Source organism: Zeus faber (genome assembly GCF_960531495.2).
Source record: "Zeus faber genome assembly, chromosome: 11".
NCBI classification, from domain to species: Eukaryota; Metazoa; Chordata; class Actinopteri; order Zeiformes; family Zeidae; genus Zeus; species Zeus faber.
In genome coordinates, this window is record NC_137205.1 from 25,878,033 (window position 1) to 25,893,097 (window position 15,065).

A 15,065-nucleotide genomic window follows, 5' to 3' on the forward strand; every position below is an offset into this window, starting at 1 on the left:
GATGGAATTATTTCCCATTCGTGCTTGATGTACGACTTCAGTTACTCAACAGTCTGGGGTCCGCAGCACACTTTTCCACTTTGCGTCAGTCCATCTCAGATGAGCTCGGGCCCAGAGAAGCCGGCAGCGTTTCTGGGTGTTGTTGATATATGGCTTTGGCTTTGCATGGTAGAGTTTTAACTTGCACTTGTAGACGTAGCGATGAACTGTGTGGGATTCCTCCAGCTTCTCTGAATCTTTTGATGATATTATGGACTGTAGATGACGAAATCCCTAAATTCCTTGCAATTGTACGTTGAGAAACGTACAATTGCACGTGTTCTTAAACTGTTGGACTATTTGCTCATGCAGTTGTTCAGAAAGTGGTGAACCTCGTCCCATCCTTGCTTGTGATGCTCCTTTTTATACCCAATCATGACACTCACCTGTTTCCTGTTCACCTGTGGAATTTTCCAAACAGGTGTTTTTTTGAGCATTCCTCATCTTACTTGTCTTTTGTTGCCCCTGCCCCAGCTTTTTTGAACGTGTTGCAGGCATCAAATTCAAAATGAGTGAATATTTGCAAAAAAACGATAAAGTTTACCAGTTTCAACATTAAATATCTTGTCTTTGTAGTGTATTCAATTGAATATAGGTTGAAAAGGATTTGCAAATCATTGTATTCTGTTTTTATTTATGTTTTACACAACATCGTGTGTCTGTGTGTGTGCGCAGATAAAGCAAGATCACCTAAAAGCAGCATTTCATTGAGTCTTTTGGGTGTGTGCGTGGTGTTGGTGCATTAACATTCTGGAAGTGCTCGGCTGATTGGGCCGGTGGCTGACATTGCCCGGTCTCACGCACACCTTTGTGCAGCCTGCTTGGCGATGCAGGGCAGCCCCGAGTGATTGATGAGTGGGCGCGCGTATAGAGGAAATCTATCCCTGGGCCAGAGTGCTGCAGCGGTGATGGATCGCCTATCAGAGGTCTCCACAGGACTGATGGGTCGTGGGCCCCAGAGAGAACCAGAACCGGGAGTAAGGAGCTGGATCAAGGAACGGAGCACAGAATGTATACCAATAAAAGAGAGTTATAAACCACTCCACAAAAATTCCAAATTCCAAAACTCGAGTTGGTAAAAAGTTGCTGTTTTTTTTCAAATACAATTTTTATTGGTGAAGTAATGGATGATGAGAAATACAGGGTTAGCAGTTCAGGCTTTCCTTTTTTTTTTTCATTCCACATTTTTAACCGCCCACCCAGCCACCCACTCCCTAAACATACGGGATAATAACAAAAACAATAATAATGACACAGTGTTTTGGTAAATTTCAGAGATGAGTCCCGAATGTGTGCGGAGGGGGAAGTGTAGCGCAGACGTGGAGCACATACCGAATGATGGACCTGATGTGAACGAAATACATTTGAGCGCGGTAAATCAAATTTAAGAGTTAAAATCGTTGAAAGCCTGACTAATCACACAGATGCTTGAAACAGTTGGCATCCAATCTACCCCGGCGTGCGAAGGAAGAGTCTAAAGCGGAGGGGACAAAGAGGTGGCTGTTGCTCATAGGTGCTACGGTAGAGCTCTAGTGGAATTTGAAATGACGACGGTAAACCGTATGTGTGGTGGGAAGGAGGGAGACGGAGGAGAGACGTGCGGACTGGAGCCGATAGGGAGGACGGACGGCGCGATTGGGCCTCTTAACCACACCGGTTGGTGTCGGGGGTTCTCAACCGGAAAATAAGTTTCTGGATGTGGGCCGACCAATAAGAGTGCAAGAAACGACGGAGCGCGAGGCCCCCGGCGGACCTAGGTCTTTCAAGGATGGCTTTACTGATTCTGGGGACCTTTCCCTCCCATACGGAGGCGTTGATTGGCTGATCTGCAGTATGTAAAAGGGACTTGGGTAGAGAACGATGGAGGGATTGAAAGAGGCAGAAATTTCGGGCGTGGTGTTCACCTTAACACGCTCATCCCGAGGGTGAAGGAGGCGCACTGCTCCGGCGGTGAGTCCGCTTTCATGTTCCCTGATTAAAGAGGCGGCTTTAGCTTCAAAAAGAGAGGTTAGGGTCCGGCCGATCTTAAGTCCAAGGCATTAGGAAACTACGCGGAGACAAATGAAAGGGAATCGAGGGCGGTTTCATTCGTGACGCCGAATTGTAAATCGGGGAAACTAGCCGGAGGGGGAACGGAAGCGACAGGACGTGTCGGAGAAAGCAAAAGCTCTCCCCCCCCAACACCAGCCGAGAGCAAACGGGAGAGCGGGCGGCCTCGGCGTGTTCCACGGGAGAGAGGAACATCAGCAGAACGCAAAGAGTTAGTCATAACACAAACCCAGAGGGAGGCGTGGAGCGGCCCGATCCATGGAATAAATGATTCAACCCAACCCAAATCGATAAAACCGTAAATAAGTAATACCGCTCTACACGGTACATTCTCTGCATCTAGAGATATGATAACCTCAGGAGGGAGAGCAGGATCAGTTGTCTGAATAATATCTAAGAGTGGAATCTTGTCTGTGTGTGTTGATGTGGCCGTGCACGGGGACTTTCCCCAATTGGTTCTGGCGTATGAGGCCGGTATAATATCGAAGCGCCTCCAAGCAGCGCAAAAGACCCCGCGGCCTTTTGTGCTGCTTTCGGTACAGACACCCCCCACGACCGCAGGAAAGCCCCGAGCACCCCGCCCTGCAGCCACAGAAGACCCCCCCCCCCCCTCAGAGAAGCTGGAAGCCCGTGGAGCGACACCCACGCCGGGCCCCGAGGAGCATAATCCAGTCTCAGAGAGCGCGAGGAGACCCTGCACCTCAGGAGCGCACTTATACAACCCAAGAGCAAGGCCTACCCTACCGCAACGCCCATCCATGTAGCCAACTACGCTCAGTGCAGGACACACGGATGTCACCCCCCCCCCCCCCCCCAGCCGACGCCCGCAGACACCCTCCACCACCCCGGCACAGAGAAGCCACGCAGCGAGAGCAAAGGCCGACAACCGTCTCCCGCACCCCAACCCCCAGCCATGACGGCAAGCAACCTCCAAGGGGCCCTGGAAGGCGCCCGGCGGCGCTCCCCGCGGGCCCGCCGGGTCGCAGCGTGCCAGGAAACCACCCAGCAGCAGGCCAAGCTGCCAGGACCCAACAAGCGCCGTGCCATGTGCCCCTGCTGTGCCGGGCCACTCCCCCATCAGGCCCCTGACCAGCCCCCAGCCGGATTGACGGCCTTTAAAGAACCCAGTTTGGTCGTCAGAAATGATCGTGGAAACAATGTTTTCACTTTAACCAAATTCTTTCCTTCTGTATTAACTGGTGAATTTGGTCTGTGGGGTCTTTTTCCTTTTTTAAGAAGAAGTGAAATGATTGCTTGGGTGAGTGTATGGGGTAGCGACCCCTTTTCCAGCGACTCACCAAACACTTGTCGAAAAATTGGAGCGAGCTTACCACTGAAGTTTTTCTAAAACCCTGCCCCATAACCATCTGGAAGTGGCGCCTTGCCGCTTCGCATGGATTTTAAAAGCCTCCGTGACATAGAATGGAAGCTATTTGGGAAGTGATCCACGCCTTTTCAATAAGAAGGCGGTTGTGATTTGTAGAGAGAGGGGTAAAAAGACTCCAAGTCTTCGTCAATATCTTCAGGCTTGGCGATAATGTTGTCATTGCTATCCCTCATCTTTGGATTGAACTGCAAATGTTTTTGCTCGGTTTCGTTTATGTGAGGCACGTGTGAGATCACCTCGCCACGCAGAGCTACCTTTTGAAGGTCTCCCAGAACATTGAATGAGAAATTGCGTCCGAGCTATTGGTAATTCTAAATTTGTCAGTCGCGTTTGCCACACACACTTTTGTCTCAGTCGTTTCCCGGGGAAACATCGAACCCAGGGCTCATTCAAAATGTCCAGTTCCGTTACTGACAGTGATTAGATCTACTCTACCGCCCTCTGTGGGTGTTGATGGATACTCACACACGACTGATGCATTTTCCCCAAGGCCAGTTAGATATAGAGTGCAAAAAGCGAATGGCTGTCAGATTCCTAGTCAACCTAAAAATCTAATATTTGATCTGTAATAAATTGTTATAATTATTACATTGCCATATGAAAAATATGTAAAAATAAAAGTTCCAGTCTTTTTAGCCTTGTAGTCCAGGCAGGCTAATAGCATGGCTTCTTCTCCTCAACTCGAAAAGCCCCCCTCGTTCATGCGTAATGTAAACACTTTAATCGAGCCCCTGGGAGTCATAGAAAGCTTTGGGCAGTGGAAGGAGAGTCAAAATACAAAGTTTGTCCTTCCAATGCAGAGGCGCGCAGGGTAAAGGAGTGCGAAACCGGCGTTCTTCTCGCACGGAGCGGTTCTCACCGCGGGGACCGGTTGGCACCGTAGCCGGGGTGCGGGTGAAATCTCGTGCCCGCCGAAGAAAAGGCGAGGCCGTCCGTCTGCTCTCTCAGCAAAGACACGTGTCCAGCCCCGGGTCCGCCGTCGTTTCCTGTCGCCGCCAGATCTCCCCCAGCCTGCGCGGGCGTGACAGCGCGAGCGGTTGCCGGGCGGGAAACTCTGCCCCAAAAACGACCACAAGTAACTCCATCACCAACTCGACCGGATCAGAGATCGGCCTCCCGCGAGAACACGGGAGGCCGATCTCTCTGGGACGGGGCCCGGCGCCGGCGGCTCTCCGGGTTCACGCGCGTAGCCGGCCAGCGAGACATTCGGCTCTCACGTCACGCGATACGTCGGCCGCGCAAGTCCACGCGACGAGCGGCGCTTGAGCCGAGGACGAGCAGAGCAGAGCAGAGCTGACCGGACCTCAGATCTCTGCGGGTCATAGAAGGAACTGTCGTCATGCAATATTAACTCCCTGTCAAAAAACCCCCAATTATTACAGCGTGAGACGGTGTGAGATGCTCCCGCGTGGCCCACACTTTGGAGTCCCGGGCGGCAGTGGGGAAAATAACAAATTGTGGAGGCTTTGTTCCCTGGCTCGGTTTCGGGGAGTTTGGACTTTTACTCCGGTGCCTTTCAAGGCTTTTAAGTTTTTTACTTAATTTTTAATACAGTCGCGTTGACTTAGTTTAGTGGTTAAAAAAAAAAGTAGTAAAAATCTGGATTTATATCTGTAGATTACTGTGATGCCGCTCATTCTCTGTTTATTTCTAAATTGTAATCGGGATCCGCACGAACACTCATCTGCGGGGGAAAAAAAAGCTGAAGTACAGGAGCATTATGCGGTAATATAGTTTAATCAGGACAAGTACTTTTACCTTTGGATTTAAGAGCAAGTACTTACAGTACATACCTTTACTAGCAATAATAATTTTTACAAGGAGAGGTATTTGTACTTTTACTTCAGTTAAACCTCTTCTCCCGCCGCTGCGGCGATGAACCCGGTGATTTAAACACTCAGAACTATAATATTCTGAACGTCCCCATTCCCTCGCAATTGTGACCAGAAATGGAGGTTGTTTATTTTGCTGGACGACAGACGGTTCACTGTCAAATATTTTGGCATAACACCTTTCCGCAGCAGCTGATAATCCCCCTTCACACTGATAAACTGTCAGGGAATCCGGCAGAAAATGAATACAAGCTGTGGTTTTATTACGGCAGGAAGTGCGGCTCCGCGGCTCTGGCCTTGTGAAAACATCTTACTTCACTGTTTTGTTTTTTGGGCTAAATGTGAATACTTCCCGTCGGGAGCTACTTGTTAACACAAACTTCTCCCATAAACTAATAATACATGCGCTGGATGTCCAAAGTCATCAATTATTCCCTTTGTGTAACGAATATGGTAATGCAACTTTAAAGATTTCTTTGTAATGTTCTCCTCATTTCTTATTTTGAAGATTAATTTCTACATCTTTATTCAGCTGCAAACTTGGACGAACTCCACGCGACTGTTCACGGCAAAAATAAACAAAACAGCTGATTTATGATTTTAAGAGACGATCTTGTATTTTCATCAAGAGGTGAACGAGCTTGTGTGGCTCAGATGGACGCGCGCGCGCACACACACACACACGCATACAGACTCATCTGCAATGTCACTGTGGTTGAAGTCAGTTGTTAGTCTGTGCCTGTGGACCACAGCGCTGATAGATGATCGTGGACTCGGTGTCAACGCGGAGCGGAGCCACAGCTCCTCTGCCCGTATCACAACAGCAGCAGGACGAGCCCCTCCCTGCACACTCTGTTATATTATTAACATCTACTTTGTCGGAGAGGATACCATGGCACCGTGTGAACAGACGGAGAGACGGACGGACGGACACACAGACGGACGGACACAGACAGAGAGACACACAGACAGACAGACGGGCGGACGGACAGACGGGCGGACAGACGGATGGGCAGACAAACAGGCGGGCGGACGGACAGACGGGCGGACAGACGGATGGGCAGACAAACAGGCGGACAGAAGGACAGGCGGACGGACGGACGGACGGACACACAGACGGACAGTCAGAAGGACGGACACACAGACAGAAAGACTGACACATGGACGAACGGACAGATGGACGACAGACAGACAGCCAGACAGACACACAGACGGACACACAGACAGACACACAGACGGACGAACAGACGGACAGAAGGACAGACAGACACACAGATGGATGGACAGACAGACAGACGGACAGAAGGACGGACAGACACACAGACAGAACCCGTCGAGAAGGTGTTTCTCACAACTCAAGGAAAACCTAAATCGAGCCAATTCTCTGGGCATCTACTCTGCCTTTTTGCTTTTGCTCCAATGCATCTCGATGGCGCTGGATTTGAAACAGCACGACGTGTGAACTCCATTCCCTTCTGTCTCGTCTTGCGTCAGTGTGGGTCCATGCCCTCCTCTGTCCTTCCTCCGCCCCCTTCATCGCCGGATCTTTGTCCCGTGTAACATATGGTCGCCATCATCGTGTGATGCAATAACCCTATTGTTTTGCAAACCCCAGGCGGTTTCAATTGTGGCCTTATTATTCCCACGTTTGTAAGAACGAGCGGCCGTTGATGTTTTCCAGCAGCTGTGCGGCCCCATCCCCAGCCCCTCTAAAAGCCTGCGTGTTTCAGAGACGTCTGATCGACAGTTTGGATTGAATATCTCCCTGGCCCCCAGTAAGTGTGTCACTTTGACAAATGCGTCGACATAAAGACGAAATAAATCAGTTTTCTAGATAGCTCGGAGTCAGAACCTGGGAGAAGGACTCAGTGGCGCGCCAGATTACTTTCTATCCACTGCAGTCAGCGGTGCAGTGCTGTCAGCGCCTTGTTTGCACTGGGTGGAGGACTCCTCCTTAAGTCCGTTCTGCGGATGCGCCAGCACACATCTCTCCAATTTGCAGGACGGCTTTCTCCAAAGCCCCGTCCTGGCTCGACCCCTCTCTCTCTCTCTCAAGTGCACATTCCCGGAACCGTAGTGCTGTGGTGTTTTGTTGAGACGGAACAAAATATAAATAAATAAAACAACCTGACGCTACTCATCCCGAGGACTGCTTTCTGCAGGAAATGGAAACAAAATACACCACAACAGCTTTGAGTCCTGGAACGTGTGTGTGTGTGTGTGTGTGTGTGTGTGTGTGTGTGTGTGTGTGTGTGTGTGTGTGTGTGTGTGTGTGTGTGTGTGTGTGTGTGTGTGTGTGTGTGTGTGTGTGTGTGTGTGTGTGTGTGTGTGTGAGTGCGCTCTCGCTCCTCTGCCCCGGGGCTGAGTGACTGCCCCCTGTGATCCACAATTGAAGTCACGTCTCCGGTGGAGGAACCCGATCAAACTTTAAAAACGCTCAAGCGGTGGCTTTTAACAACGTCGGGATACGACGTGCAGGTGTTACTTGTGTTGCAGGGAACCCCAACCCCAACCCCAACGCTTCCATCATCTCCCTTTTTCGGCTGCTTCTCTTGTCTCCTCGGTGTGGATCACGAGTGTTGTGGCTTTTAAAAAAAAAAAAAAAAATTCTTCTTTTCTGTGCGGATCCCTTTGAAATGTCGCCTCCGCAGCACAACGACCAATCAGCTTCCCTTTGAGTGAGCGTCCGGCCCCCGCCATCTCCGGTCGCCCCCCCCCCCGAGCGTGGACGCGCTCGGCGGCGGCGTATGCGGGGAGGACGCAGGACGGAGTCGGGAGATCGCTGGACACAGCTCTACCCTGGGGCCCGAAGGCCCATTACTGCTCTGTCGCGCGCGCAAAAAAAAAAACAAAAACACGGGAACACACTTAACATAAATCAGTGAACAGCGCAGCATCAATCATTTAACTCCCCGAACGCTGCCGGCTCGCCTCGTACCTTCCACATTTTAATATCTCCCGCCGTGCTTCTCCCTCGCCGCCTGGGCTCCAGTCAAAGAGGTTGTGAAAGCGGCGGCGAAAATGTCCTCCCGTGGAAGTGGCGGGTGTACTCTGGGATTAGCTTTTTGGGATTGCTCGTTTTTGGCGGGCGGGCGGAGGGCGGGCGGCGGCCGGGGATCGAGGCGGCCGGATGAGACGGCTTGACTTGCACCCTCTCTCTCTCTCTCTCTCTATTTCTCTCCCTGTCGCTCTCGCGCTCTTTGCTCTTTGCTCTTTGCTCTCAAGGATGGATGCCCAGAGCAAGGGTTCTTTTCAATGCGTGACTAAAGCAATTTAAAGTGTGTGTGTGTGTGTGTGTGTGTGTGTGTGTGTGTGTGTGTGTGTGTCTGTGTGTGTGTGTGTGTCTGTCTGTGTGTGTGTGTGTGTGTGTGTGTGTGTGTGTGTCAGCGTGGGGCGGGCGTATTTTGATGTTCTCGAAAAAGAACATAGAGGCCAATCATACTGTACGCCGCACGCCGCCGCCGGGGTAAGTGGGGCGCCGGAAGAGGCCTCCGAACTCATCGTTACCGGCGCGCTGGCAGAAAGTGGAAGCCGCCCCCCGCCCCCCTGCCCACGCTGCAAGACGCGTGTTGGCACCTTTCATCAGCCACTTAGTTCCTTCTGGAAGGGCGACAGATTTTCGGTACACCTGCTTTTCGAACGCCGCCCGCCTGACTCCCGCCATGTGAAGTGCGCGCGGCACATTCAGGGCGGCGGGGGGGGGGGGGGGTGATGGGTCGGCAGAAGAGCCTGGTAATTGATGCAAGGTTCCAGCCGCGCCGGGGCTTGGCTGCGGGGGAAGGAGGGCCGTGAGGGAGGGGGAGCAATTTGTGCCTCGACTGAGAGTCCTTCCTGACGCCGCCGCGCCCGGCGCTCCAATCTCCCCGCCTGTTTATCTATTTATCTATTTATTTATTTATTTCCCCCCCCGCTGCTTTTGTCTGAGGATAAACACCGAGCTCAGAACGTCGGGTGCTCAGCGCATGGGCCTTCCGCTCGCGGCGCACACCATGCACACGTGCACACACACGCACATAGTCGGCGGGGTTAAAGGACTTTTTCCGCCTATAAGTGTGTTTCACGGAAGGGCCGAGTATCATCGGATTTCATGAGGAGGAAAAAATAATAATAATAAATAAATAAATAATCCGCACGCAGCGGAGCAAGGAGGAGGGGTGTTTTTTTTTTTTTTTTTTTTTAGCCGACGTTTGATTGAGGGTCTGTTTGTCCTCACAGCAGAACGGAAGGGGAGTTATTCGGCTGCATTTCGGGCTTTTCAGCTGCTCAGTGAAGTGGTCCCACGTGGGCCCTCTGTATAAATATTCATCTTCTTCACTGTTCTGCATCAACAGCTGAAACTCTTTCATCCCCCTCGCATTTTGCCATTTCGGAAAATAGATTGGGCGCGCCGGGTGTCAAGCGGCGGCCGCCGAGTTTTGTGCTCTTAGTTCAATTAAACACGCCGAGGATCAATCCCGGGGCTGGCTGCTATTTGTCAAGAAGCTGCGGTTACGCTTATCAATTAAAGTCAAAGTAATTGCCATGGCGATGAGAGGAGGAGGAGGGGGAAAAAAAAATAAAAATAAGGTTTAATTTTTACTTCTGACAATTTAATGGAGGAGTCTTGTATTTTTTGTCCGTGAGTCACGTTTCCGCAGTTTTATTCACTTTGAGACGCGCATTAAAAAGAGCATCTATCAGAGTGCGCACGCCCTATGTAAATTTAATCAGCAAATGTGCACCTGTATCAGGCTGCGTTCAGGGTTTTATTGTGGCGCTTCCACTGCTGATGAAAAGCCTTTTCTCTCTGTTTTGAGACGATGTTCGCTCTTCAGCTGTTGGGAGGAAATTTAACGCGCCCGTCCATTTTGCCTTTCCAACGAGACCAGTCGTGCTAAGAGAGGCTGAGTAAGACATTACCTCTCTCTCTCTCTCTCTCTCTCTCCATCTCTCTCTCTCGCTCTCTCTCTCACACTCACACACACACACACACACACACACACACACACACACACACACACACACACACACACACACACACACACACACACACAACGCCCTGCTAATACCTTTATATTCCCAAACAATTCCCTCCACGCTTTGAAACTAGATTTTTTTTTTTCATCTCAGCAGCTAATAAACGAAATCAAACCTTCCTCAGAGAAGAATGGAGGAGGAGGAGGAGGAGAGGGAATAAAAAAACCCCAAAAAACCCACACCACCATGATTGCATTATCCAAACACATATTTCACACGCAGACAGAGAAGCAATTTTATTTTATTTTTTTAAGTCTTTCCTCGCGAGGCCTGTGGCTCCGCAGCTGAACGTGCTTTCTTTGGGGGATCTGGGGGGGGGGTCTTCCGTTCCTCCAACCCCCCGGGCTGGCTGGGAAATGTGTTCAGTTGGGCGTGTGTTGTTTGGTAAAGAGGAGCTGGACCCCCCCCCTTCCCCTCCCCCCGCCAGGCTGCGGCTGCCGTCCCACCTGCTCGGGGCTCGCAATTGTCGTCACACATCTGAGGAAAAAAAATAAAACCTCGCGCCATCAATTCAAACCGCCTCGTGCGGGAGGGGTCTCCCGGTATGAAAGAAGGAAGAAGAAGTGAACCCCCAAACCGGCGTGCTAATCCCCCGCCCCGCCCTCGCCCCCCTCTCGATCGCTAAACATTTTCGGTGATTTCCCGTACGCACCGCCTGCCATGTCAACGAAATTCCTCATTTTGTGGTGATCGCGATCATTTCATCATTTCTTTATTTTAAGGCCCACAATCACGATATGTTCACCCTATATGAACATATGTTTCTTCACACACACACACACACACACACATACACACACACACGCGCGCTCCATAGCGCATTTCGTTATGGACACAGCAGCAGCAACATTCCTGCAGATGTTTTGCACAAACAAATGAGGTGTTCCATCGAGATGAATTGATTGATGAATTTCTGCTTGCGGGATTTCATTTCCCCCTTTTCTCTGCCTCCTCTGTTTCTTAAAACAATCATCCACGAGGAGGACGTCTGTGTCGTCTATTTCTGTTCTAAGCTCTCAACAACCCCGACCCCCTCACTCACACCATTCAGCCCTAATTGTATCTGGAGGTTCCGGTCGCGGGGGTTGAGGAGCCACGGCGGCATGATGACAGCTCCAACCCATGCACCGGCTAATGGCTCACCCCACCCGCCCCCCCCGCACCCCGGTGGAGGCTCTTATGAATGAATATGCAGCGACTGCTGGGGAAGGGAAGCCTCGTACCCCTTGTAACCACCCAGTCCGTGAGCTGCTCGGAGAGTGGTAAAGAACCGGGAGGGAGGAGACGCTGCATAGCAATGAATGAGTGTGTGAAGCAGCGGGGCCTCTGTGTGCGGTTGTGTGTGTGTGTGTGTGTGTGTGTGTGTGTATGTGTGTGTGGACGTTGGATGTGGCTGTGAATAATAAATTCTCGCCGTGCACCAGTGGCCTTGAGTGTCGCAAAGTCCACCGCAAAATCCTCATTTATTTCTTTCTCCAGCGCGAGCACAATGCCGGCTGGCGAAGAAATCCGTTTTTCCTTTCTCCAATCTTTGTCTCATTCACCAGATTATATTCCTCTTCAATCTGCGCCGACTGCACACGACACGGTTATCCGGCGCGACTCGCAATATTCGGAGACGCGTCGCTCAATTTACCACCGGATTCACAATGCCCCTTTCATAACACCGGAAGTTTGCTCTGGGCGCCCGAATTTGCGCCCGCAGTTATTGTCTCAGATCCCATGGGTGAGGAAGCAGCTCCGTATAATATGATGACCCTACATTATATCTTTACTATCCATTCAACCGTGAACCTGAGGACGGAGACGCCCGTCTGATGCGATTTGATCCAACTTTTATTATTACAATTTCGCCACAGGATCGTTTGCGATAAAACAAAAGGCAAAAAAGTTCATGCTGTGTTATGAACTCTGCAGTTATGCTCTCTGTTCTCATCTCTCTCAATAAAATATATCCCATTCTTTCTGACAAATCACCCCTTTTTAGTGTGATTTCTACCCTCTGCTAACCCATCTTTTTTTTTTAATTCCTAATGTTTACTACTCAACGTGTGCTTTAAGACGAGGGTTGACGTTGTGGATTATTTTCCGGCCGGGTCAAGCGTCCGCCTGTCATCCGTTTGTAATTCAGCGCAGCGGGGTCGATCGGCACTCTCTCCGCCGGCGTGACACCGGGTCAAAGCTGCATTTAGCCGCGCGATCAATTCCAAGGATTTGCTCTCTCTCTCTCTCTCCACTCCACGCACATTGAAAAAGACCTTTCATATTATCAGCGATGTACATCCAGGGGCAGATTTTCTTTCAGTATCTCTGGACTATTTCCAGACTTTCTTATACGTCATCATAAAGAAAGAAAGAATGAATGAATGAAAAACCATGCATTTCCAAGGTACTTTTTGGTGTATGCCTACTTCTTCTTCCCTGCATATTTCATGTTGTACGGAGGCAAATGCATCCGTTTTGACCCATCTTCCACTGGTGCGAGCGGAGAATAATTAATGCAGCGCCCCTCGGACTAAGACAAATGACTCCCGTTCGTGACTGATTAGACTTGTTGCCGCCTGTTCCCCCTCTCTGACGTAGCCTTCACCCTCTTCACCCCTTCTCTGCTCCGCTCTTATTGACTTTATCACCGCCGGGATGAAATTTAAATGAGCCCTACAGAAGGCCAACAGTATGTGTCCGCCGAATGGTTCCCAGGTGCTTTGAGACAATCGCTATAATGTTATGATGAGATACAATTAACTGAGATGGTGCTTGAAAGATGCCGTCATCATTTCAAACGCTGGGAATGGGGGCAAGATGTGAAAAAAAACAGTGCCTGCAAAATTGCGTTTCATAACCGGTGCTAAGACACGTTCATTTCTCTATGCTGCTGAGGTGACGCATTTTGGCTTTGCACAACATTATGGATTTTTTTTCAAACCATTATGAAAGCATGGAGTTGGTATTTCTATGCAGACCGCTTCGTTCTAGTGTTCTTAGCTCGGTGTACACGAGGCTGGCTTACGTGATCGTGTCCAAACAGTTTTTTGTTTTAACAGCGTTACATTGATTGAAGGACGTAGTTGTTGTTATTTACACTCTGCTTGGTGTTTTTGGACAGCTGGCCAAATAACAAATTTAGAATCGGTTTTTACAAGGTTCATTCTGTTCATTAAGGTTCCTCTAATTCAAAATTAAGCATGGGGCTACTCACAGCAGTGCAAATAAAAACAATTATCTTCCACAATTGCAAACATTGGGTGGATTTATTATTAGAGCGGTCACAATTATTACACAATCGCCCGTTCGCCATATGATTCTGAAATATTCACCTCTTTAGAGTTAAGGTAATTTGAGGTCGTTGAGGTAATTTGTGGGTATAGTCAAGTCAAATCATACTTTATTTACAAAATGCATTTCATACCAGGGCTATACAATACGCTTTACAAAGAAATACAATCAAAAAAGAACATAGTTGTCAGCTGGTCATTTCAAAAGAATGCCACTGAAACAACAGCTACAACAAAAGCAGCAGAAACAACAACAAAAACAACAACAAAAACAGCAACAAAAGCAACTACAACCACAGTAGCAGCAACAGCAACACCAGTAGCAACATCAACAAAAACAACAGCAAAAATAACTACAACAGCAGCAACAACAACAATAACAGCAGCAGCAGCAGCAACAACAGAAACAATAACAACAGCAGCAGTAATAGCCGCAGCTACAGAAACAACAACAACAGCAACACCAACAACAAAAACAGCAACAAAAGCAACTACAACTGCAGTAGCAACAACAGCAGCAGCAACAGAAAACAACAGATAACAGCAGCAACAACAGCAGCAGCAGCCACAGAAACAACAACAGCAGCAACATCAACACCAGCAATAACAACAACAAAAACAACAGTAAAAACAACTACAACAGCAGCAACAGCAGCAACAACAACAGTAACAGCAGCAGCAGAAACAACGGAAACAACAACAACAGCAGCAGCAACAACAGAAACAATAACAACAGCAGCAGTAATAGCAGAAACAACAACAGCAGCAGTAATAGCAGAAACAACAACAGCAGCAGCAACAATAGCAGCAACAACAGCAGCAGCAACAACCGAAACAACACCTGAAACAGCAACAGCACAGAAACAACAATAGAAAAAGCAGCAACAACAGAAACAACAGCAACAACAGAAACAGTAGCAACAGAAACAACATAAGCAGGAGAAACAACTACAGCAGAAACAACGGAAACAGCAGCAAAAACAACAGCAGCAACAAATGAAACAGCAACAGAAACAAAAACAATTAGAAATTCCTCATCCAAAATGAGATAGGGTTGGGAGACAATTCACCAAAGTAACACATACTATTCTTGCCTCACAGTAAAGGGGATTTGTATGCTCTTTCAACTAGTTTATACTGAGAAATTCTGTATTTAATCAATATACTAAGTAGCATACTTGTTTTGGCCATTAGGATGCTGGACTTGTATCCAGAATGACACACATCACCAGACAAACCATTTACTGTATCTATTATAATTCAAAAGTCACAGGATAAATCATGCTTGTATGTCAAGCTGTAGTTTTTCCTATTCCATTGGTGGGAGTGTGTTTTGTTGGCATCCTTAAAAAGGCTTCCAGAAACAGCCCGTGCCGATCTGTCATATTCCTGTGTAGAAGAGTTTGGATACAAGAGCCGTCTGTGTGCTTTGTATTTCCATGCTTATGTGCTTGCGGTGAACAGGAC